The 27,126-nt window shown below is 41.3% G+C and overlaps 1 pseudogene; it reads right to left on the bottom strand.

Annotated features, from left to right (window-relative positions):
• Positions 1-233: 233 nt before the first annotated feature.
• LOC111166839 (nucleophosmin pseudogene) lies at positions 234-13,884 on the bottom strand (annotated as a pseudogene).
• Positions 13,885-27,126: the final 13,242 nt, after the last annotated feature.

Consider the following 27,126-nt stretch of genomic DNA (forward strand, 5'->3'; position numbering starts at 1 on the left):
TGAAATGTAAAGTTTAGGACTTTCAATTCCTAGTGCAGGATTATGAACCTGGAAGAAATTGTATCAATTGCCATTCCCAGCCGCAGTTTATAGGGTTCCCCACATTCTTCTCCAAAATGGGCTCCATGATTTCTTTTTAAATTGCCAATTTGATACATGAAAAATTATATATATTTACATTTTTTATTTCTTTGATTACTAAGGACATTATACTTAAAAAGACTCCAAATATTTGGGTTCTGTGTTTGTAAATTATCTGAATATGTCCTTTGACTATTATTTTTTCTATTGGGGTGCTCATCTTTTTCTCATTAATTTTTTTAAACTTTCAATTAGATTAAAACTTCAATTTTTTAAAAAAATTATTTATTTTTATCTTTGGCTGTGTTGGGTCTTCGTTTCTGTGCAAGGGCTTTCTCTAGTTGAGGCGAGCAGGGGCCACTCTTCATTGCAGTGCACGGGCCTCTCACTGTCGTGGTCTCTCTCGTTGTGGAGCACAGGCTCCAGATGCACAGGCTCAGTAGTTGTGGCTCACGGGCCCAGTTGCTCTGCGGCATGTGGGATCTTCCCAGACCAGGGCTCGAACCCATGTCCCCTGCATTGGCAGGCAGATTCTCAACCACTGCACCACCAGGGAAACCCTGAAACTTCAATTTAAAAAATAAAATAAAACAAAGTAAAACAATTCTTCCCCCAAAACAGAGATCAGTAAAAATAAAGATGTCATTATCCCACTCAAAAAAAAAAAAAAAAAAAGGACAGCCAGATATCTACTGTTACAAAAATGAGATTAGATGGAAAACATTAACAAACTGTTTAAGCTATTTTCTTAAGAGAGACTTCTTCCACACCTAGAGATCTTGAATAGCCTCCTGGTCAGTCATCCAGAAGAAATTCTTCATATAATTGATGAACTTGGCTTCCACTTTGGGAAGATAACCACCCTTTTCTATAATTGCTTGCATTCTTGCTTTAATGTCTTCTATAGAACTAGCTCCTTTTGGTGTTTTAGGAGTTTTTCTACGTTTTTTGGATTCTTGACCTTTTAATCTTGATGTTGATGTTTTTGAGTCTTTGTCATTCTGGTTTGGTTTTTGTGCATTTTTGGCTGGAGTATCTCATATGGATTCCTTTACTGGAGATTTTTCTTCAGCTTCCTCATTATCTTCATCATCACCATCATCCAGTTCACAGCAAGTTTGACTTTTTTCTGTGGAAGCTCGCCACCACTTCCAAGGGCAGATCACTTTCCAGATATACTTAGGAGTTTCAGCTCCTCTTTGTATTCTGACTCTGCATCTTCCCTCACACCAACCAAGTGCTGTCCACTAATATGCATGGGCCCTGAACCACCCTTCAACTCTAAGCTACAGTTGGTGTTATTTCAAATCCCCCAAGGGAAACCATTGGGTATACAGATATTTTCATATTTGCCAGTGTTCCTAGAATAGGACTGCCTGTGTAATTCATTACTACTGTGCAGTTCATCCTTTGTATCAGCCCTTAAACTGACTGTTCTTAAAGATAACTGGAGCTCATCTTCCATTATTCCATCTTCCATTATTATCTATTTTAAAATGACAATTTTTGTCAGCCCTTGGTTTACAACTGAAAAGATAGTTCTGGGGCCTCAGGGGCTCATGTTCGTGTCCATCAAATTGTCAATGGGATGGTGACTAGTACTTGGGCAAGAGATAAAGTGGATGGAGATACATGACTACTCTTCTACGGAACAGCTGTGCAGGAGGGAATCACTTTCGGGTTTTTACTGATTTCTTTTTTTTCAGAAGTGGTGGCTGAGCACACATGCATTTATTCATCCATTTATCAAATACTGATGGAGCATTATTATGGGTTAAATTGTGTTCCCCAAAGAGATGTTCATGTCTGAACCCCTAGTACCTGTGAATGTGACCAATTTAGAAATAAGGTCTTTGCAGGCACAATCAAGTTAAGATGAGGTCATTAGGATGAGCCATAGTCCACTATGAGCAGTGCCCATATAAGAAGAGGAAAATTAGGACATGCATACAGACACAGAGGGAATATGGTCTACTGAAGACAGAGGCAGAGACTGGAGTTCTGCTCCCACAAGCCACAGAATGGCAGTGGCTACCAGAAAGTAGGAGAGGAATGGAAGGGTCATCTCCTAGAGGTTTCAGAAGGTACCTGGTCCTGTCAATACCTTGAATTTTGTTTTTGTTTTTTTAAATTAAATTAATTAATTTATTTTTATACAGCAGGTTCTTATTAGTTATCTATTTTATATGTATTAGTGTATATATGTCAGTCCCAATCTCCCAATGCATCCCCCCCCAACCCCCCCCCCCAGGTTCTTACTGACTTTTTAATTACTTTGTGTACATTAAGTACACTCACTCTTTATCTGTTTTCTTTGTTGTCAACATTTTTTTCTCTGTTTGTTTTAGGCTTTCAACTTTGTTGATGTACTTTTCTATGTTAGTAATTTTTGTTGCTGTTACTTTTTTTTCATTTATTTGTTTGATTGCTTTCAGATCATAGACAGCTAAATCTATTACCGTTATGATTTCTGTTATTAGTATCATACTTAGAAAGGCCACCCCCATCCTTAGATTATACAATACTTCTCTACATTTTCTTCTAGTCCTTTGTCATTTCACTTTAAATCTGAAAAGTCTTATTTCAGGAAACAATTTCAGAATATTACAATCTAAGTTTGTATACAGCCATTAGGATGGTTATTGACCAACACTGTTATATTTTTACTGTGAATACATTTGTGTGCATTAGGTCTATACCTGCTAAATGCTGTTATCCACACCTGGGCCTGGGGCCCCACTGTGAACATCACCTTTTCATTGCTTGAAAGTCAGGATAGGCCTTGGGATCCACATATACTAAGTAAGAGGGCCATCACTGTAATGTTGGTTGGCAAACTCAAATCCCTTTATTTTGGCTTCTCAAACACTTAAAATTATGGTCATGTTGTGTTTTCCTTGAGATCTGTAAGAATAGCTGTTATATTTCAGTCATTGGTCAGAGTCCATGGGTTGTGAGACAAGCTCTCCTGGAGGATGGTGAAGAGGAGGGAGTGGCCAGCCTTCTCAGGATTCCACGATTCAGCGTCCACACGAAGACGCTCCTAGCTGGGTGGATTGCAGCGCTGCAGGCACCTCTGAACACAAACAGCATCATTCCATGCAACCCAGTTCTGAATGCCTCCAGCTGCAGAATGGATTGTTTCCTACTTTAGAATTAAACTTTGTCTTTTCCTTCTTTTTCTTTTGCAGAACTTCAGATGTGAGAACACATGTCAGTTGTTGGATCAGAGGCCTCTTCCTACAGCACAAAAATGCATGCACTATACCAGATTTGCAAATATACAAAAGATGGCACATCTCGTTATTTCTGTTTTTGAGGTTCCTAAGCTCAAGTCTAGTAAAATGCTGGTTGCCAGTAGACAGGGGCGTTTTGCAGGTAGGTGACCCAGGCGAGGTGAAATAAGTGGGAAGAGAGAGGCATGAGGAATTCCACAGATTTGGGAAATGCTTCCATTAATATTTTGTATTTGTGTTTTAAATTTTGGGAGTGACTCACAGGCACTGAGGAAAACTAACTGATTAAATTAACCTTGCCAGTAATGAGGTTGCCTGGCCTCTGTGTTAGCAGACACTCAGCTCATGGGCTGGTATTTAATTGGCTGCTTGGCGGCTGGTGAAAACAATGTGGGTTGAGTCCCACTTTAACAAGTGTTACAGTACATCAACCTTGTCATATTATATCCAGACGTTATTAAAATTAGGAAGTGATACACCGAATTGTTTGTTTTCCTTATCCACACAAAACAGATGTTCAGGACTCACTTTACTTAGATACAGTAAATTAGGGGCGGATGGGGTGGGTGAAGTAAATACTTTGTCTGTTCTAGAAGGATAAATGTTGTAGCCATTGTCCTGCTCTGGCTGTATTTGAAAACAACGAGTGATATTTTTAATACAATTTGATATTCTTCAAATGCCTAGTTGGAGGTCAGGAGTTATAAACTCAGCTTCTTGAGTAGTGAGAAAGTGCTATGGACAGAATCGTGTCCCCCCGCCCCTCCAAATTCATGTGTTGAAGTCCTAACCCCTATGTGATTGTATTTGGAAATAGGGCTTTTAGCAGGTAATCAATGTTAAATGAGGTTGGATCCTTATCTGATAGAATTAGTGGCGTTACAAGAAGAGGGAAGATCTCTCTCTCTTTCTCTCTCCCCCTCTCTCCACATGCACACACAGAGGCAAGACCATAGAAGACAACCAACTGCAACTCAAGGAGAGAGCTCTCACCAGACACCAATTCTGTTGGCACCTTGATCTTGGAATTCTAGACTCCAGAACTGTGAGCAAATAATTTTCTGTTGTTTAAGCCACCTGGTCTATGATATTTTGTTATGACAGCACAAGCAGACAGAAAGAAAGGAGATATTGCTCCTAAGGAGACCTGTGGAAACTAAAGACTGAAAGCAGCGAGTGCTTCTTTGTGAATGACCCTTAACAACCGTACTCGCGAACCTAGTATGATCTAGTGGGGAGAGGACCTGGCTAGAAATATGAGTCTGGGTTTACCTCTCAGCATTGCATCTTTCTGGGTCTCAGATTTCCTCACCTGTAGGAGAGGTCATTGGGTTAACTTTTCTTTAGGTCCATTCTAGCATGTTGAAAAGTCCAAGGGGTGTTGTATTTTAATTATTGGAATATTCCGGTAGGCCTCAGATGATTTAGTTTTCTCTCATGAATGGATCCTTGAAGTTTTTTCAAGTGAGGGATACTAGCCAATGGGAAGATATTGTTTCACTCCTCATCCTCAAACTCAAAGTTCATTTTGGGATGGGAAATGGCAAGATTGGGAAAGATCCTCCCACCTCCACACCTCTGAATTAGGATTCTTCTCAATCAATACAGATGATCAGATAGCGAAATTTTTGGATATCAACCTCTGTGACTTGTGGCAGCTGGGTAATCAAAACACAACTCTATCTGCATCTCTACCATCCCTTTAAAATTTTTTCAGTGGGGGTCTCCAATAATTAAAACCGTGACCATCCTTTCTTCAGAATGAGAAATTGAACACTTTGCAAAACTAGTTAATGCCAATAAAATTTCAACAAACTGAAAGTGCTCTAATACATCACACACACAAATTTACACAAATCACTTATCACATAGTTTTTGTTTTTTTTTTTAAGCACCTTGTGGGCAAACGTGGACACTTTCAACAATATCCGTGAGTTACCAGGTTGTTGTTGGTGAGGATTTGGGGCTAGTTCTTACATGGGGTGTATGTCACAACTGCAGAGGCCACATCCTCCACGGAGATTGGGGGCCTCAAACACAGATTTGCACACAAGATGTCCTGACCTCCTACCCAAAGGTCAGTACATCTCTCCCAGCCACACTTAGCTTTGTGTGAAAGCTTCTGGAGGTCATATGATAAGCAGCTGGTGCCTGTGAGTAGAACCTGTAATTTACTTCTGAGGGTAGTCTGAGGTCTTCTTGTTTCCCAAGACACCATTGAATGGGGTCAGGGAAAGACAGTTCCATGAGGGGCTTAAGAGAATGTCATATGAAAGAGAGGGAAGCCAACAGAGAAGATATGGAGTTTCAGAAAAGCTGGCTAGTGCTCAAGGTGTGGCCCTTGAGAGAATTATCTTCTTTGATCAGGGGTGAAAAAGCACATACCTCTGTGGTGTCTAAATATGGTAAGGAGAGTTTGGGGAATGAGAAGTCCAAATAAATGAGCTAATGTGGATATAAGCCTTGCAATGCATAAATGGAGTTCACATACATGATCTCATTGATTCTTGGCACAATTCTGCATGGGGTTCCATCTTTATTTACCAACTGGGTTCCATGTTCTGGTTGCCATGGGAAAAATGTGATTCAGAGAGACTAAATTACCATCTGTGTCACAAGACTCATATGCGGCAGATTGGAGGCTTAAATCCATGGCTTCTGACCCCCAAGATTTGGCTCTTGGAAGGAATAGAATAAAATGGTGTTCAGCTGGTTTGGGTAGAGGTGGAGGGAAATGTTACATGTTATTCACCCTGTTTGCTCTCCGCTCCATCCTGATTACCTTTTGTCACTAGACAAAGATCCTTTTCCAGATTCTAGGCTAAAAGATGTCCCCACCTCACAAGCACCTGTTTGTTCTCTCACTCCCACAAAACACAGTCTGTCTCCACTGCTGATTCCTTTGGTTGAATCACATGATTTAGATGTGAACGTGGGAACAGATAAATCCTTGTGACCCAATGACTGAGAGAGCCATTAAGAAAGGAAGAGCACCTTCCCCTTGAGGAAAGACTTGACCTTTTCAAACTGAGACCCTCTAGATCAAGGCATGTTTTCTGCTGGTTCTTTTCCTTCTTTTCAATTTTATCCATTTACCATTTTTCTAAGTCATATGATGAGGGGGGTGTGAACTGTGAGAGCAAGTTCCCATGCAGCCTCTTTGTCAGTTGGTGGCTTGATTCAGTGATCCACAACCCATGTTTGGGTAGTGCCTGTTAGGGATGTCTCAGATGGAAGATTATTTGGAATAAAGGACTCACACACCTTCTCTCTCCAATTTGATGATATTCCCAACACAGGCTGTAAGTCTGGATTAAGTTCTAGTCAGGGCCACCATCTCATAGCTTGGCCTCAGCAGTTCAGACTGTGTGCCCACTCCACACCACTGCCTAACCCAGTCCACCCAGGCCTCAGAGGAAGCAGATCCTGAAATAAATACCATGAGTGAGATGATAAAGATTGGTGATTCATCAAATATTTATGGCCCAGTAAAGCTCAATATATTTTTGATATTATCTCAATCATATTATTATATAGTTCCACTTTGTTTAGATAATATAATGTTACTCACCAATTATTTAGGGCCTGGCTGATTGAATGGGCTATTTGCCTTTCTTCCATTCAATCCTTGTTCAACAAATATTTATTAAGAACCTACTAGATGCTGGGAATAGTGTCAGGCATGGAGAATGCTATGCGAAGACAAAACAAAAAATCAGAGAACCTGCTCTCAAGGACTTACCATTAAAGAACTAATGCCACTAAGGATGCATAATTACAACTAGAGATTCTGAAAAAGGGAAGCTGGTTGTGTGGCAGTGTTAAAACAAAGGATCTTGTACTCCTGAGCTGAGTCATGGAAGAGTTCTCTGAGATTGAGAAGCCAGGACTGTGTTCTGAATGAAGAGGAACTTGCCAGGAGTCAAGTAGCAAAGGGTAGAGGCGAAAAAGAACTTTCTGGCCAGAGGAAAGTCTGTGCAAAGACCTCATAGAGGAGGGAGTAGGGTGCTTTCTTACAAATGAAGGTCTGGGAAGCTGAAACTCAGAGGAAAGCTAGCACAAGCTGAGGCTGGAGAGAAGAGCTGGGGTAAATCCCAAATGGCTTTTTAGGCCATATTAAATATTTGGATCATGATCACAGGACATATGGAAAGCCACTGAAGCCTTTCAAGCAGGGGTGTGTGTGTGTGTGTGTGTGTGTGTGAATGATTAGATTTGTATTTTGAAAAGGAAAGTGAGTACAGTGAGGACCTAACATTGAAAGGAGACAAGCAAGGAGGCTGTCATAGGCACTCTGATGAGGGACAGTGGTATCTGGAAAGATGGTGATTGTGGTTGGACATTTAGGCAGTGATGGGTTGGATATGGACATGAAGGAGGGAACAGTGTCAGGAATAACTCCTAGATTTCTGGCCTATGTGTTCAGGAGGATGGAAGTGTTATTTACTGTGCTAAAGATACTGGAAAAGGGGCCAGGTGAGAGGGGGTTTCATGAGTTCAGTCCCTGTCTTTATATTAGTGATCAGCTACAAAGAGCAGAAGGACTCACTGGAATGGCTGAATCAGTTAGGGGTGTGTGTGATTTGCAGGACAGGGAGTCCACGGCTATACAATCTAGGACTTATAAAGCAGCTCAACAATTCAGGGATAGTAGAGTACTTTTCAGCTTTCCGGTCTACCTACTGTGGTGTGTAGCCCTTTACCCTTTTGCTTATCTCCTTATGGTTCAAGATGACTGCTGTGATCCTCCCCTTGTACCTGCTTTACAACTATAAAATTGGATGAAGGTCCAAGAGGTGAAGGGCTATATCCTAGTAAAAATTTTCCCCTTTATTTGGGAAGGGACCTCTATCCAGGAACTTTTCCTACATCATATTGGTATGAGCTAAGTTTCATGGCCACGCCTAGCTAAATGGAGGCTTGGAAATCCAGTATTTTAGTTTTCTAGCCTCTGTGGGTAGACGAAGACCAAGGAGAGGGACATGTGAATAGCTTTTAGGACTTGCATATGTGGTGTGGAGTTTGGGTGCTTTATGTCATCCAAGTAGAGATTTCAAGAAGAGAGGAGGTATATTGTCCCAGAGCTATTCTTCCTCCTCCTCTTTTTCCTCCTAAAGGGAAGTAGGTGATTTGGTGACAGTTTTAAAATATGGCAGTTAAGGCATCTATCCCATCTCCTCAAAATAAAAGGAAAGCAGAAAAGCTCTGCAAGAAATTTGATCAGCCAAAAGGATGATTCCTTAATATTAACTACTATTATTGGAAGTAGGTGGCTAAAACGACCTTAAAATATGGACCCAATAATTCTGTGTGGGTCATGCTTGAAAATGACATCTTGCATCAACCTAGCCAGTCTCTTTGGTGGTGCATGAATCTGTAGCATTAGCTTTTAATAACCTGGTCACTCTGGGCCACAGTATAAACTTTAATGTACCTTTTATAATGACAGTAATAACCTTCCTGCTTCATGGGCCGAATAGCATTCTTCCGCATACATTTTTTCCTTGAAAGGAGATGATGAGAGCAAGGGTAATGTCATTTCATAGGGGATTGTCACTGAGGAGGTGACAACTGGGCAGAGTCCTGAAGGAAGTGAGGGAAGATGCCGTGAGGACCTGTAGGGAAAGGAATTCAGGCAGAGGTAGAAGCAGGCCTAAGGGCCCAAGCTGGGTTAAGGAGTTTGTTACTGCATAGTGAGGGTCTGTAGGGGAGTATCCCAGGAGGGAAATGGAATATTAACATCAGTCTCTTCCATTTTAAAAGTTTTAAGTGAACTATGAAAATGATACATAGGGCAAGTATAATATGGGACTTTCTATTTCCACTGCTATTTTGAACACAGTTCCTTGCAAACCATCTTTCCTCATTGAACTGGTTTCTAGAATTGCACCCGTATCAGTCAGGATAAACTGGGTGTACGTAACAGAAATCTTGACAAATATTTATCTTACATAAATGAAGCCTGGAAGTAGGAAGTTCTAGGGTTGGTTTAGCAATGCAACAACCTTTCTCTCATGGGGTTAAGATGACTACAATAACTCCAGGCATTCCCCCAGTGGTGCCTGTTTCCTTCCCAAACAGGAAAGAAGGTGAAGGCCAAAAAAGAAGCTCTTTACCTTTCCAGCTCTCTGTGTATCCATGAGGAAAAGAGCTCCTCAGCACATTTCTGCTTATGCCTCATGGGCACTCAGTCAACTGCTCTCCCTTAAAGATAATCAGCAAATGGGAATGGAGCAATCATGCTTGACTTGCACTGAGCTTGGCTCATCCTCAGGGGCCAAGGGAGGGGTTTAGCTACCCTGAACTTGTTGTGGCCAAACCAAGTTGATTTATATTGACTATGGAGGGAGGAACAATTGCTGTAGTGTAGGTAACCCGCAGTGTCTGTCACACCAGCACGTCCATGAATCCTTTCAAGTTTAGTCACAGAAGAGTTGACTATTTTCCTCTCTTTATTCTGTCTGGATGTGGACCCTCACTGATGCATTTTCTGACCAATCTAGAGGGTGGACTCACCTTGTCCTAATTTGGGTTACCTCCAGAAGCTGACCTGAAGCAAAGATTCAAGTGCAAAGAACTTCTTTGGGAGATGCAGGGAACACTGACAAGGATGTGGAAAGTGATAAAGGGATGGGAAGGCAGTCAAAAAAGGGTGAATTTGTACATAGTTGTCAAGGTGAGCAATTGGAGCTCAATCTTGGGGAAACTGGGAAATAGAAAGTACATGCCTCGGAATGATTCCACTTGAGAGATGAAGGAGCTGAGGAATTTATCCTCCAACTCCCACTGGTCATTGGTTGAAGGCTGCTCCTGAGATGTGCTGTTTCGTCTTCTATGGCTCTGGAAAAAGCTCTCAAGTCCAGAAATGCAGATAATTGCTGGTGGAGGTCATCCAAAACACAAAGAGACAGTAGGGTCTAAGGCAGCGGTCCTCAACCTTTTTTTTTTTTTTTTTTTTTCCCTCAACCTTTTTGACACCAGGGACTGGTTTTGTGGAAGACAGTTTTTCCACAGACGGGACGGAGGATGGTTCAGGCGGTAATGTGAGCGATGGGGAGCGATGCCCGCCACTCACCTCCTTCTGTTCGTCCCGGTTCTTAACAGGCTGCGGACCAGTACTGGTCCTCGGCCCTGGAGTTGGGGACCCCTGGTCTAAGGGACATGGGAGGGGCTCTCACAGCACTTGCTACACACCCTACCTCTAACGGTCATGAGCCTTTTCCTTGATATGCACTAAAATGCTTTGGTGGAATGCTTCTAACTTATGTCTGTAACTTTATCAGTGTTCACCAGAAATTGTAGGCTCCTCAAAATAAGGGTGGACCAGACTTGTATAATTTTATCGACACAGCATCCTGCACAGTACTGTGTATAAGTAACCACTCTCTTACATGTATTTTGTTGGTGTCGTTGTTGAGGATTAGAATGACTTCGTATACATCACAACATTTGGGCCAGTAGTTATCATCGTGACTAGTTTATATGTTGATACAACTTTTCCAGTCAGGCAAATAAGTCAAGTGATAAAGTCCTTAAGGAGCATAACTTATGTAATATGGGGTGAACCTACACCACACCAAGGAAATGGAGACCAGATGGATCCATATTAATTCGATTATGGTAGTCAGCCCAGTGAAAAAATTCAGTACTCCAAATTCCAGAACCATAATCGCATTTTACACCTAGAGATTTCCTTGTGTCTCCTTTGAATTCAAACAAAAAGAACCATAACAATTTTTAAAGTCTACATGGAGCATAAGCTGTTTTTATAAATGTGGAATAATTCATTGAGGATATAAGTAATGTTGAAGAGGCATCCCAAAGAAATCTTGCTTTTGATGTAATCTAGTCAAATGGATTTTTTTTTTCTTCCCGCTCTCCCCCACCTTCCCTAGTTCATTTTTGCCCAAGTGAGTTTCCATATGTTTCATCTAAATGAGTCACATTCAGAGAAATCATTCAAATTATCTGTGGGCACAGATACTCTTCTTTCATTTGTGGCTTGAAGATGGGTGGTTATAAGGAGTGGAAATGATGGTGGGCTTTTCTCCAAACCCCAAATCTTTGGCTTGCTGTGATTCTCTGAGCTCTCTGCATCTCCAACTTTATTCTATACCAGAGGGAAATAGCCAAGGTAAATTGCAAAGATTATTCAATTTCAGTCCACTTTAAGTGCCCTCATAGGGAGACTGCACTCATGACTTCTCAGGGGATAGGCGATGCATCTTGCCACGAATAAAGTGCTGGCTGAGAGGTTTTAAATCACATTTGTAGCTTGGGAGACTAATATTAGAGGCAGTCCTCTTCCTAAAAAGTAATGCCATCTGTGTCCTGACTGTACAGAGCACAAAGAGGTGGGGTGGGGGCGACCAGAGCTAACTTGTTTAAAGAATGATAGAACCATTCAAAGGGTGTCTTTCAAGGGACATAAACGCCTTACCCAGGTTAATAAAGACTGTCATTGCATTTCACACTTTTAGCCTCAGGGATGCAATTGTTCTCTGGGTCTCCCTAAGTCACCTTATAATATACATAAATCTGAATACAAATGAAGCAATGCATTTGATCTATGCTTGAAAAAGAAATCTCTGTTGACTGTATTTATTTAATATTTTGTTTGATTTTCACCCTTCTCATCAAAGGTCATCTTTATGAGTGACCATATATAGAGCACTCACATCTGAATGGCCTAGGTACGGAATTATTCTTGACTTTTCCCCCCATTTGGTTGATATTTTCAAATGAATGGGTACATCGAATGTTTTGTAGATTTCATCGTTATTTGGGTTCCATAATCTCTATGGTCTCTTGGAAAATACTCGGTTCAATCCCACACACCCTTGCTGAGTGCAGACTGTGCCTGACACTGGGGTAGTAAGCCAGCCAGCCCGTCTGGAATCCTGCACTGCTGCCAGCCTCTCATGTAGACCACCCACAGCCTATTCTCACAGATACTTGGCTCTGTCCCAGGAAAGACAGAGAGGAGCAGGGAAGGAAGGGAGGAAAGAAAGAAGGTAGGAAGGAATCAGGGCTCTAAAAATTTCAGATTGTTCCAAGCAGAGATCATCATGTGTGTGATAGGAATGCAGTTGAGCTGGAGGCAAGCATCTTGTCTTTCCCTTTTGCATCTGTGAACATTACTCTGTTGGACACATTCCACATTGTGGGCAGTGTGATACACCCGGACTCCTTCAACGTCAGCTCTTTAAATGTTTCTGAAATCGGTGAATCTGAAATCCTTCCATGCAGTTGAGGTGGCTCATGTCCAACCCTGGCTGTTCCCTTTCTGCTTCAACAGCCAACCTTGGCTTGGGTGGAAATCTGTGTTGCTCTCCCTTCCTTTTCACTCACTCCCCTTGCTGGCTGAGCAGAATTCCTGCAGCAACCATCCAGCTAGCCCTGTTAGATTGACTTATTTCAAAGACCAAGGTGTGTGGAGCTGATTGTAACCTGCACAAACAGAGTTTGGAAATAAGCTGGGGTTAATGTGTCTCTTAGATTGCCCTTATTAATTTTTTAATGTATTTATTATTTAGGCTCTACCTATTTCTAAAGCACCTTTGAGATGACCAACAATAAAAGAAGGAAAAGTAAATAGACTCATATAACAAGGATAAAAATGAAAACTTATATATAAAATGATAAACCTAGGCTAAAAATAGTTACTATTATTATAACACTAATTTTTGTAATGGGTTCCTAGGTAATCAAAAATTTAAAATGTAGTGAGGGACTAAACTTTAATTACCTGATGATAAAAAGGATACATACTAATTCACCAGGAGGTGAGTTTTCTCCTTAGATCACTAACTCTTAATTGAAATTTATTACATGGATCCTTGAACACAGGAAGGGACTAACAACATTTTTAATGGTGATATTTTTCAAGTTGCAGAAATATTCTTAATGTGTCTGTCTCTCATAGAGTGAAGAAAATGGATCGGTCCGTATAGGAGAATGAGAATCCTTTTTAGTTTTTCAGTTTTACTTCATCTGAGCTGTATCTTATCCATGCCAGAAACGTGGACATGAGCTTTTTTGGTAGGAAGCATGACAGTTGGCCCACTCTGTCTTGTGCCAACGTGGTTTACATTCCAGGCTCTTAAAGAGTTCACCACATGCGTTCCCTGCAAGGGTATCTTGCCATGCTTACATAGTTACTTGGTTACACAGTAAAGCCTTCGTTAGGAATTCTTTTTTATTTCCTAAAGGAAATTCTCCTTTATTTTTTCCTTTTTAATTTTTTTCTCTTTATTGAGATATAATTAACGTATAACATTGTATGAGTTTAAGGTGTAGAACATGATGATTTGATATACCTATATATTGGGAAATGATTACCACAATAAGGTTAGTTAACACCTCCATTACCTCACATAATTACCTTTTATTTTTTTTTTGGTGGTGAGAACATTTAAGATCTACTCTTTTAGCATCTTTCAAGTATATAAGACAGTATTGTTAACTATAGTCACCAGTTAGCTTTTAACTGGATGTTTGTACTCTTTGATTTACATCCTCCCATATTCCTTACCCCCCAGCCCTTGACAATCACCACTTTACTCATGTTTCCATGAGTCTGGCATCTTTAGATTCCACCCGTAAATGAAATCATACAGTATTTGTCTTTCTCTGTCTGACTTATTTCACTCAGCATAATGCCCTCAAGTCCATCCAAATGGACAGCATCCAGTGTTGTCACAAATGGCAAGATTTCCTTCTTTTCTGTGGCTGAATATTAATCTTTTGAACATGCATGCCACATTGATGAACACTTAGGTTGTTTCCATGTCTTGACTATTGTGAATAACACTGCAATGAACATGGGAGTGGGGGTATTTCTCTGAGGTAGTGATTTCAATTAGAGATTCTTGAAATTGCCTCCTTTGGCTCACCCTCAGAGGTCGTTGGAGTAAGAATTGGTGGCCCCTTTAGTGTTTAGATCTGTTCCTAAAAGTCTCATTATTTTCACGGAAAACTCCAGGCCTGCTTAACGTCTTTTGCATCCTGCTAAGAGCACGGTACTCTGTTACCTGAGGGGTCACCTCTGATGTGTGCCAATACTGTGTTGGTGCTCCAGTCTCTCGGGAGATGACAACCAAGCTTTTGGACTGATCCTCAGAATTAGGTATCACTTCATTTCAGCAGTCAGTGCCACAACTAATTTTGGTTATCTTTAGTATTTGACACAAATGTTCTTCATCATGAATAGAGTATTTAACTTCTAAATTTCTGCCTAGTGCATTGACATCACAAATGAGTAATACTGCATGTCCCAACTTCAAAGGGTGACAAATAGTTTGATGAAAGCAGCAAATCAAGTCTGGCTCAGAGCCATTTATGCAGCAGACATAGATCCCAGATGTCAAATGTCAAATATCATTTAAGAACAGCAGAACACTAAAGGGGCAGAACATTTTACCAGGGTAGGTGATACTGAGCCAGTCAGCAGAGCACACAAGAAGGAAATGATATCAGGGATAAAAACACATGAAAAACGTTTAATAACCCTCAGAACATATGGAAATTAATGATATTCAGAGCTTGCAGAATACCAAGATTTTTCAGCTTAAAATAATCTTCCTGCCGATGCGCAGTTACTGGAGGGCTCCCAAAACGCCACAGAGAAAATTAGATGCAAGCAAAAGAAAGCAAATCTTTGAGATTCAGGGAAGGGTTAGAAATAAAGCAGAATTATTTTTGACTAGTTGAAGAGACAGTGATACGGAGACAGCACCAGATTGAGACTTGGGTCCATGCCCATTTTCTCCTTGCCCATTCTAATTGATCTTGGACAAGATTCTTGTCCTTAATTTCTTTATTTGTAAGGTGGAGTTTTGTTTTATTAACATTTAAGGTCCTTTACGTCTTTAAAGCTGTATAATCTATGCATATGACAAAGACCCAGGAGCCAGAATAACTTCTATCTGTACTAAATCTGTACTGAAGTAGATAAAGTTTTCCCCCGACCACCCAGTGCTTGGAAATCTGATAAAATTTGTAGCAGAAGGAAGGGCTGCTCCACTTCCAAGCTCAACTACCACTATATCATGCTGCCCCAGGAATAGAGCATGGTGTGGGGAAGAGACGGGTGAAGAAAACGGAGCGCTAGTCCATCGGAAGCGTGTATGTAACCGCATTATCCATTCATTCTCAGCTATTGGTGCTTGAAATGGGGATTAAATTGAGTAAAAGGGTCTGTGCAACCCTAAATCCCAGGAGTGAGGTTTCTCCAATGACGGAGTTCTCCAGCTTAAAAAAAAAGATGTCCCCAAGGGCTGGGTGAATGCCCTCAACGGAGACATATCTGAATCTCTTACGCTCATTTAGTATAATTGAATCAGAGCTTCAAAATCCTTGAACTCTGTCTTCCATTTAACCCCAGCACCTTATTGGCAAGCAGGATACCTTCTAGAGAGTGGACCAAACCAGAAAGCTTTTAACTGACTCTGGATTCAAGAGTGACAGACTTTCAAAGAGCTCTGAGGCCTGCAAAAATCACAAGAGTGTGGGGAGGTCAACAGCGGATTTTTGAATTATTAACACATGTTTAACAATTAAAGAAAGACATATCACTAGGCTATCAAGGCAATTCATTATTTAGTTGTACAAGGTAAAGAGTGGAAAAAAAGATTAAGTACAGTGAATATGACTCTTAGGCTGTGAAGGCAGATATGCATGAAATGCCTGTCAGAAACTTTACTTATTTGAAATCAAATCACATCTGATTCCACACCTCCATTCCACAGGGCTGGTGCAAAGTTTAATTTCAGGTGAGATTATTAGCATTCTTTTCCCACCTATTTCCAGAGTCATGCCTAAGTCCTTATTGAGAAAGGGTAGGTCTTATATAGAGCTGTTGGTCAGACTCCATCACTACATAGTGGGTCTGGCTTCCAGGGGCTTTGCACGAATTCTGAGATATGCTTGGGGACAGGACAGATCTTGTTCAAGGCTTGGACTTCTTAGGTGTACCCCTCCCTTCCACCATCTCTCAAGGGAAGTGGGGGAGCCAGCTGTGGGTGGATACACAGCAGCCCTCCAGTCAAATCAGGGCCATCTCTTTTCTTCTCTGCTGCACTTTTTTTTCCTGCAGAAGCATTAAGTTCTCTCCAATTCCCTTTGGAATACCTGCATACCTGCCACCTTCCCCTCTGAACTGCTTACCTCAATCTCCTCAAAACTCAGGCTTTCGTAAGAGGATGAAAGAGAGGCTGTCTTCCAGAAGCTTTTTTTTTTGCCTAGCAATACAAATTTCTCTAGATGCAGGAAGCACAAACACCCAGCTACCTGCTTGGAATTGGAAGTGGGAGATGGATGTGAAGGAAAAGACATTATAAGGACAAGCCCAAAATAATGCATCAACAAGTCATCCCATACCCTTCCACTCCTCCTACCCCCATAAATCTTTGTGTTCTTTTAGCTCAGGGGCTCTTTCCTAAGTAACTCTCCCACACAAAGCTTCATGGTGTGATACTTCCTCAGACTCTTCAAGGGTCAGGTATGTGGGACTAGGTTCAAGGCAGCATTTTTGCCTTTTGACATGAGAAGGCAGCTCTGTGTAACAATTAAGAGCAGATGTATTGATAGGGTATCAGGACGACCAGTGATTCATAAGTACAGCAGCATGAGAAGAAGGAAGACTACAGTTCCAATGTCCCTGATGAGGATGACTCTTCATAAAAGAGTTTGTAACTAGCACTCAGGATGAATTGATGTAGAACATTGCAGCGCCATGGCGGCCATCTGGGAAGTGACCGAGGACTCCCTGGCTGCTTGTGTAACTGAGAGGCTTGAGGTTATGACAATTAAGTACAAGATAAACTGCCTACCTGAATCCCTAAGCTAGGAATGACCTCCTCTCTTTTTACTCCTCTAATGAAATTCCCTCTGACTTCAAGGGTTTTTTTTTTTAATTTAATTTGAGCCGTTAGTAAAATAACAATTAAATAATTCTTATATTTGTTTATATAAGGTTTGTCCTCCTTGCTAGCTCCATGAGCACAAGGACCAGTATTTGACTTGTTCTTCTGTGTATTTCCAGCACTTAGCACAGTGCTTGGGGCACAGTAGGTGCTCAATAAATAGTTTGGTTGAATGAATGAATGATCAAGGTAAAGGGCATTTGTATTCTAAAGATGTCCGTAGCCATTTCGCCCAGAGAGCAATCTCTTTCTTCCTTTGAGTGCCCAGAGCACTAATTACTTGCGTGACTGAGTTGTCACAGAACATAAAAAGCCTTGTATCACACATTTGCCCAGCACAAGTACCTGCAAGCCCCCAATGGCACTTTGTAAGGTCGTAGAGGGCAGAGTCGATGACTCACAATGCTCTGATTTTCTCTGGCAGTAGCACTGAGCTTTGAGCTCAGTGGGAACCTGATATATAGTATTTACAGATAATTGTTCTGTTTAGAAGTAAATATTTGGCACTCAGCCTTTTCTTGCAAACGGTGCTGTTCATATAATGAAAATCCTTTTGCTGGAAATCAGTTGTAGATCCTTCTGCTACAAAACAATATATGCATTTCTGGAAAAAAAATGCATTTTGTGTATTAAACATAAGAGGGTTTATGGAGAAATTAGGATTGGGAGTAGGCAGTTCAAAACGTTTGCAACTCTGTAACCACAGGCCTCATGAAAACACGAATTGCTACCTTGAGGGAGAATTTAGCAGGGGTGGTGGTAGCTGGAGAAGGCCTCATGGATACTAAAATGCATGTAACCGGTAGGGCGCAGATGGCTGGTCTGGGGGTACTGAGACCATGCATTTGGAAGCGAGCCCTGAGTGCACCTGTCACCAGCAGAGGGCGCTGTGGGGCTTGGGTGGTGGGAGGTGAGCCCTCACTGCAGGCACGCATCTTAAATTTACTTAAAATTGAGCTAAAAGGGCTCTGCTTACACAGCAGCCAAACTTCAGGCTCTTTCCTTTGGTGCTACAGGTTCTTTCTGTTCTGTCTCCCATTCCCAAGAAAACTCACCTGTGAACCGACAGAACTCACTCATTATATAGACATCATTCCCTTATTTAACAACCATGTGTGAGCTACTTGTTGTTCAGGATAGACTGTACTTGTGTTTGATTTCCATCTGCTTCTGATGTTCTAGAATGTAGTTCTACTCAGAACTATGGGTTTAAATGTTTTACTTTCACACCCTTTCCTAAAAATAATAAGGATGACAATAACAACCACAACCATACCTTTCCACACCTGCAGCCTTTGGGAAAAGCCACTTATGGCCCAGAGTGTGATCTGTCTTGGTGAATGCTCCCTGTGAGTTTTTTTTTTTTTTTTTTTACATCTTTATTGGAGTATAATTGCTTTACAATGGTGTGTTAGTTTCTGCTTTACAACAAAGTGAATCAGTTATACATATACATATGTTCCCATATCTCTCCCCTCTTGCATCTCCCTCCCTCCCACCCTCCCTATCCCACCCCTCTAGGCGGTCACAAAGCATGAGCTGATCTCCCTGTGCTATGTGGCTGCTTCCCACCAGCTATCTATTTTACGTTTGGTAGTGTATATATGTCCATGCCACTCTCTCACTTTGTCCCAGCTTACCCTTCCCCCAACCCATATCCTCAAGTCCATTCTCTAGTAGGTCTGTGTCTTTATTCCCATCTTACCCCTAGGTTCTTCATGACATTTTTTTTTCTTAGATTCCATATATATGTGTTAGCATACGGTATTTGTCTTTCTCTTTCTGACTTACTTCACTCTGTATGACAAACTCTAGGTCCGTCGACCTCACTACAAATAACTCAATTTCGTTTCTTTTTATGGCTGAGTAATATTTCATTGTATATATGTGCCACATCTTCTTTATCCATTCATCCATTGATGGAAACTTAGGTTGCTTGCGTCTCCTGGCTATTGTAAATAGAGCCGCAATGAACATTTTGGTACATGACTCTTTTTGAATTATGGTTTTCTCAGGGTATATGCCCAGTAGTGGGATTCCTGGGTCATATGGTAGTTCTATTTGTAGTTTTTTAAGGAACCCCCATACTGTTCTCCATAGTGGCTGTACCAATTCACATTCCCACCAGCAGTGCAAGAGTGTTCCTTTTCTCCACACCCTCTCCAGCATTTATTGCTTCTAGATTTTTTGATGATGGCCATTCTGACCTGTGTGAGATGATATCTCATTGTAGTTTTGATTCGTATTTCTCTAATGATTAATGATGTTGAGCATTCTTTCATGTGTTTGTTGGCAATCTGTATATCTTCTTTGGAGAAATGTCTAGTTAGGTCTTCTGCCCATTTTTGGATTGGGTTGTTTGTTTTTTCGTTATTGAGCTGCATGAACTGCTTGTAAATTTTGGAGATTAATCCTTTGTCAGTTGCTTCATTTGCAAATATTTTCTCCCATTCTGAGGGTTGTCTTTTGGTCTTGTTTATGGTTTCCTTTGCTGTGCAAAAGCTTTGAACTTTCATTAGGTCCCATTTGTTTATTTTTGTTTTTATTTCCATTACTCTAGGAGGTGGGTCAGAAAGGATCTTGCTGTGATTTATGTCACAGAGTGTTCTGCCTACGTTTTCCTCCAAGAGTTTGATAGTGTCTGGCCTTACATTTAGGTCTTTAATCCATTTTGAGCTTATTTTTGTGTATGGTGTTAGGGAGTGATCTAATCTCATACTTTTACATGTACCTGTCCAGTTTTCCCTGTGAGTTTTTGAGGAATGTGTATTCTGCTGCTGTTGGACAAAGTAGTCTATAGATGTCAATTATACCCAATTGATTGATGGAGGTGTTGAATTTGACTGTGTCCTTACAGATTTTCTGCCTGCTGGATCCATCCATTTCTGAGTAGGGTGTCAATATTTCCAACTATGATAGTGAATCCATCTATTTCTCCTTGCAGTTCTGTCAGTTTTTCCCTCCCGTATTTTGATGCTCTGTTGTTAGGTGCATACTCCTTAAGAATTGTGATGTCTTCTTGGAGAATCGACCCCTTTATCATGATTTAAAGCCCCTCTTTATACCTAATAACTTTCTTTGCTCTGAAGTCTGATCTGTCTGAAATAATGCTCCTGCTTTCTTTAGATGACTATTGAGGACCAAGATGGCAGGGGAATAGGAGGATGTGCAGTTCATCTCGCTCCACAAATGCATCAAGAATACATATACACGTACATATCCATATTCTCACAGAACACCAGCTGAACATTAGCAGAAAACCTTGGACACTGGAAAGGGCTAGACAGGTCCTTGCATAACCCGGTAGGATGAAAAAAAGAAGGAAAAAAGAAGAGGAGAGGAAGAGGGATGGGATTTGTGCTCCTTGCAGGGGGGAGGTGAAGAAGTTCCTGCACCTGGGGAAGCCCCCTCACTGATGGGGAAATCAGTTGGAACAGAAAGGGAGCATCTGAGGCTGTCAGAGGAGGGTGAAACGGCTGGTCTGCGGCAGACAGGACAGAGTGAGACCTACACAGACAGTCTGTGCCACAGCCCTGCATGCCCCAGACTGGGACGTGTGTCCATCAGTGCACACGGGGGCTGAGAGCTGGAACATGGGGATTGGAGAGCAAACCTGAGGGGAGGACTGCTGTTGGCTGTGGGGAGACAGCTTGAGGGGATGGGAGGGAGGAAATTTGAAGCCAGGAATGCTTGTGGAGGAAACCCAGACTGCCATAGAACCAAGGTGCCACTGTTGAGTGACACACAGGGGTGGAGCCACCATTGCAGCCTTTCTCTCCAAGCGCTGGCCCCCTGCCCTGCCAGGAGCTAATAAAAGGCGGACCTTCTAACGCCTGCTGCCAGGTGTTAAGAAAAGCCCCCACCAGGGCTGATCTTCTCCTTACGGCTGCCAGGCGCTAGGGCTGGATCTGTCACACCCATGGCCACCAGCTTTCCTGCACAACTGGTGCCGCCAGGGCCCCCACGACCCAGGCAGTCATGCCACCTCCATGCCCTGTCCTCACTGGGACAGACCCTAGTACTCCAGGACAGCCTGGGGAGCAGACTCCTCTGGGTGGCCCACATGCAGAGGTGGGGCCAAAACCACAGCTGAGCCCCAGGGTCAGGGTGACTAAGGAAGAGGGAAAAAAAATTTTCTGTGCAGCTGCACAAGTCGCAGATTAAATCCCTGTGATCAGCTTGGTAAACCCTGCATCTAAGGAATATCTGAATGGACAATGAGTGTTCCCACAAATGACACTGGTCTAGCTCTAGCAGCTGTGGACTTTGGGGACTAGTACACATGGGAGTTGGGCCAGGGCAGAGTCTGAGCTGTCCCCACAGTGTCCACAGAGGGACTAGAGACCTACCTAGAGGTTTTGGAGGGCCTTCTGGGGAGGTGGAGGTTGCCTGTGACACATGGTTGGGGCAAGGACACTGACAGCTGAGACCTCAGGAAAATATAATTATTACTATTTTTTAATGTTTTGGTTTGCTCTGTTGTTTTTTTTATTATTATTTGTTTTTATTTTTAAAAATTTTTTTAATACATTTAAAATTTTTTTATATTTGTATTTCTACATTACTTTTTTTTGTTCTGGGTTTTTTCCTTGTTTTTTTTCTTTCCTTTGTTCTATTTTGTTTTTATCTCTTTTCCTTTGTTCTATTTGTTCTTATCTTTTTAAAATCGTTTTTGTGTGTTTCTTTTGTTTGCTTTTTCCTTCAGTTTGCAGTCTGCTTTTTTTTTGTTTTGTATTTTTTGTTTTTGTTAGTTTTGTTTATAATTGTTTGATTTCATTTGGGAGTTCTTTTGTTTGTCTGGTTGTTCTTTTGTTTTCTGTATTCTCTGTTTTTGTTTTGGTATGTGTGTGTGTTTCTTTGTATTTTTATGTTTTTGTTTGGTTTTGCTTTTACCATTTGTCTGGGGTTTTGTCTGTCTGTTCGGTTGTTTGTTTTTAATTGTTCTTGTTGCTGTTTTTGTCTTTGCTATTTATCTTGGGGTTTTTTGGTCTATTCGTTTTCATTTGTTTTTCTTCCTGCCCCCTTTTTCTTTCTTTCTTTCTTTCTTTTTTTTTTTCAGTACGCGGGCCTCTCACTGTTGTGGCCTCTCCCGTTGCGGAGCACAGGCTCCGGACGCCAGGCTCAGCGGCCATGGCTTACGGGCCCAGCCGCTCCATGGCATGTGGGATCTTCCCAGACTGGGGCACGAACCAGTGTCCCCTGCCTCGGCAGGCGGGCTCTCAACAACTGCGCCACCAGGGAAGCCCTATTTTTTTTTTTTCCCCTTTTTTTCCAGGCCGTGTGGCTTGTGGTGTCTTGGTTCCTAAGCCAGTTGGGCCTGAGCCTCTGGGGTGGCAGCACAGAGTTCAGGACGCTGGAATGCCAGAGTATTCCCTGCCCCAGGGGATATTAAATGGTGAGAGCTCTCCCAGAGGTCTCCATCTCAACTCCAAGACCCAGCTCCACCCAACTGCCTGCAGATTCCAGTGCTGAATGACCCATGCCAAACAACAAGCAGGACAGGAACACAAACCCACCCATCAGCAGACAGGCTGCCTAAGTCATACTAAACCCACCCCAGAACACACCACCTGATGTGGCCCTGCCCATCCGAGTAACAAGATACAGCTTTACCCACAAGAATGCTGGAACAAATCCCTTCCACCAGGAAGCCGACACAAGCCACTGGACCAACCTCGCCCAGTGTGGTCAGACACCAGAAGCAAGAGGAACTACGACCCTGCAACCTGCAGAAAGGAGACCTCAAATACAGTGAGTTAGACAAAATGAGAAGGCAGAGAAATATGTTGCAGACGAAGGAGCAAGATCAAAACCCACAAGACCAAATAAATGAAGAGGAAATAGGCAGTCTACCTGAAAAATTATTCAGAGTAATGATAGTAAAGATGATCCAAAATCTTGGAAACAGAATGGAGAAAATACAAGAAACGTTTAGCAAGGACCTAGAAGAATTAAAGAACAAACAGTGATGAACAACACAATAGCTGAAATTAAAAACACACTAGAAGGAATCAGTAGCAGAATAATTGAGGCAGAAGCACGGATGAGTGAGCTGGAAGATAGAATGGTGGAAATAACTGTCATAGAGCAGAATAAAGAAAAAAGAATGAACAGAATTGAGGACAGTCTGAGAGGCCTCTGGGACAACATTAAGTGCCCCAATATTCCAATTATAGGGGTCCCAGAAGAAGAAGAGAGAGAGAAAGGGTATGAGAAAATATTTGAAGAAATTATAGTTGAAAACTGCCCTAACATGGGAAAAGAAATAGTCAGTCAAGTCCAGGAAGCACACAGAGTCCCATACAGGAAAGGCCAAGGGGAAACACACCAAGACACATATTAATCAAACTAAAAAAATTAAATAAAAAGAAAAAACATTAAAATCAACAAGGGAAAAGCAGCAAATACCATACAAGGGAATCCCCATAAGGTTAACAGCTGATTTTTCAGCAGAAACTCTGCAGGCCAGAAAGGAGTGGCAGGATATATTTAAAGTGATGAAAGGGAAAAAACTACAACCAAGATTACTCTACCCAGCAAGGATCAGATTTGATGGAGAAATCAAAAGCTTTACAGACAAGCAAAAACTAAGAGAATTCAGCACCACCACTAGACCAGCTTTGCAACAAATGTTAAAAGAACTTCTGGCACAAAAACAGAAATATAGATAAATGAAATGGATAGAAAGTCCCAGAGATAAACCCATGCACATATGGTCACCTTATCTTTGATAAAGGAGGCAAGAATATACAATGGAGAAAAGACAGGCTCTTCAACAAGTAGTGCTGGGAAAACTGGACAGCTACATGTAAAAGAATGAAATTAGAACACTTCCTAACACCACACACAAGAATAAACTCAAAATGGATTAAAGACCTAAATGTAAGGCTAGACACTGTAAAACTCTTAGAGGAAAACGTAGGCAGAACACTCTGTGACATAAATCATAGCAAGATCCTTTTTGACCCACCTCCTAGGGAAATGGAAATAAAAACAAAAATAAGCAAATGGGACCTAATGAAACTTAAAAGCTTTTGCAGTGCAAACGAAACCATAAAAAAGATGAAAAGACAACCTTCAGAATGGGAGAAAATATTTGCAAACGAATCAACAGACAAAGGATTAATCTCCAAAACATACAAGCAGCTCGATATCAAAAAAACAAACAACCCAATCCAAAAATGGTCAGAATACCTAAATAGACATTTCTCCAAAGAAGATATACACATTGCCAACAAACACATGAAAGGGTGCTCAACATCACTAATCATTAGAGAAACGCAAATCAAAACTACAATGAGGTATAACCTCACACTGGTCAGAATGGCCATCATAAAAAAATCTACAAATAATAAATGTTGGAGAGGGTGTGGAGAAAAGGGAGCCCTCTTGCAGTATTGGTGGGAATGTAAATTGATACAGCCACTATGGAGAGCAGTATGGAGGTTCCTCAAAAAACTGAAAATAGAACTACCATATGACCCAGAAATCCCACTACTGGGCATATACCCTGAGAAAACCACAATTCAGAAAGAGTCATGAACCACAATGTTCATTGCAGCACTATTTACAATAGCCAGGACATGGAAGCAACCTAAGGGTCCATCGACAGATGAATGGATAAAGAAGACGTGGCACATATATACAATGGAATATTACTGAGCCATAAAAAGATATGAAATTATTTGTAGTGAGGTGGATGGACCTAGAGTCTGTCATACAGAGTGAAGTAAGTCAGAAAGAGAAAAACAAATACTGTGTGCTAACACATATATGGAATGTAATAAAAAAGAATGGTTCTGATAAACCAGGGGCAGGGCAGGAATAAAGACACAGATGTAGAGAATGGACATGAGGATATGGGGAGGGGGAAGGGTAAGCTGGGACAACATGAGAGAGTAGCACTGACATATGTACACTACCAAATGTAAAATAAATAGCTAGTGGAAAGCATCTGCATAGCACAGGGAGATCAGCTGGGTGCTTTATGACCATGAAGAGGGGTGGGATGGGGAGGGTGGGAGGGAGATGCAAGAGGGAGGGTATATGGGGATATATGTATACATATAGCTGATTCACTCTGTTGTGTAGAAGAGACTGACACAACAGTGTAAAGCAATTATACTCCAATAAAGATGTTAAAAAAAAAAGAACTTCTCTAGGCAGGAAATACAAGGGAAGATAAAGACCTACAAAAACAAACCCAAAACAACTTGAAAAATGGTAATGGGAGCATACTTATTGATAATTACCATAAATGTGGATTATATGCTCCAACCAAAAGATACAGACTGGCTGAATGGTTACAAAAACAAGACCTGTACATATGTTGTCTATAAGAGACCCACTTCAGACCTAGGGACACATACAGACTGAAAGTGAGGGAATGGAAAAAGATAGTCCATGCAAATGGAAATCAAAAGAAACCTGGAGTAGCAATACTCATACCAGAGAAAAGAGACTTGAAAATAAAGACTGTCACAAGAGACAAGGAAGGACACTACATAATGATCAAGGGATCAATCCCAGAAGAAGATACAAGAATTGTAAATATTTATGCATCTATCACAGGAGCACCTCAATACATAAGGCAAATGCTAACAGCCATAAAATGGGAAATTGACAGTAATGCAATAATGGTGGGGGACTTTACCACTCTACTTACACAATGGATAGATCATCCAGACAGAAAATTAATAAGGAAACACAACACTTAAATGATACATCAGACCAGACAGACTTAATTAGTATCTATAGGACATTCCATCTGAAAGCAGCAGAAGACACTTTCTTCTCAAGTGCACATGGAACATTCTCCAGGATAGATCATGTCATGGATCACAAATCAAGCCTTGGTAAATTTAAGAAAATTGAAATCTTATCAAGCATCTTTTCTGACCACAGTGCTATGAAATTAGAAATCAATTACAGGAAGAAAAAAAACTGTAAAAAACACAAACACATGGAGGCTAAACAATATGCTAGCAAATAACCAAGAGATCACTGAGGAAATCAAAAAATACCTAGAGGGGCTTCCCTGGTGGTGCAGCGATTGATTCCGCCTGCCGATGCAGGGGACACGGGTTCATGCCCCGGTCCGGGAAGATCCCACATGCTGCGGAGCAGCTGGGCCCATGAGCCGTGGCTGCTGGGCCTGCATGTCTGGAGCCTGTGCTCCGCAACGGGAGGGGCCACAACAGTGAGAGGCCTGTGTACCGCAAAAAAAAAAAAAAAAAAGAAAAAGAAAAATACCTAGAAACAAATGACAATGAAAACACGATGACCCAAAACCTATGGGGTGCAGCAAAAACAGTTATAAGAGAGAAGTCTATAGTAATACAATCCCACCTCAAGAACCAAGAAAAATCTCAAATAAAAAACCTAACCTTACACCTAATGCAACTAGAGAAAGAAGAACAAACAAAACCCAAAGTTAGTAGAAGGAAAGAAATCATAAAGATCAGAGCAGAAATAAATAAAATAGAAATGAAAAAAACAATACCAAAGATCAATCAAACTAAAAGCTTGTTCTTTGAGAAGATAAACAAAGTTGATAAACCTTTAGCCCTACTCATCAAGAAAATAAGAGAGAGGACTCAAATAAATAAAATTAGAAATGAAAAAACAGAAGTTACAACTGACACCGCAGAAATACAAAGGATCATAAGAGACTACAAGCAACTATATGCCAATAAAATGGACAACCTGGAAGAAATGGACAAATTCTTAGAAAAGTACAACCTTCCATGACTGAACCAGGAAGAAGTAGAATGTATGAACAGACCCATCACAAGCACTGAAATTGAAAATGTGATTAAAAATCTTCCAACACACACAAGCCCAGGGTAGATGGCTTCACAGGCAAATTCTATCAAACATTTAGA

This window comes from Delphinapterus leucas, chromosome 6 (genome assembly GCF_059928025.1).
Source record: "Delphinapterus leucas isolate spDelLeu-1000000601 "Yukka" chromosome 6, BTC_Dleu_Yukka2, whole genome shotgun sequence".
Classification (NCBI taxonomy): domain Eukaryota; kingdom Metazoa; phylum Chordata; class Mammalia; order Artiodactyla; family Monodontidae; genus Delphinapterus; species Delphinapterus leucas.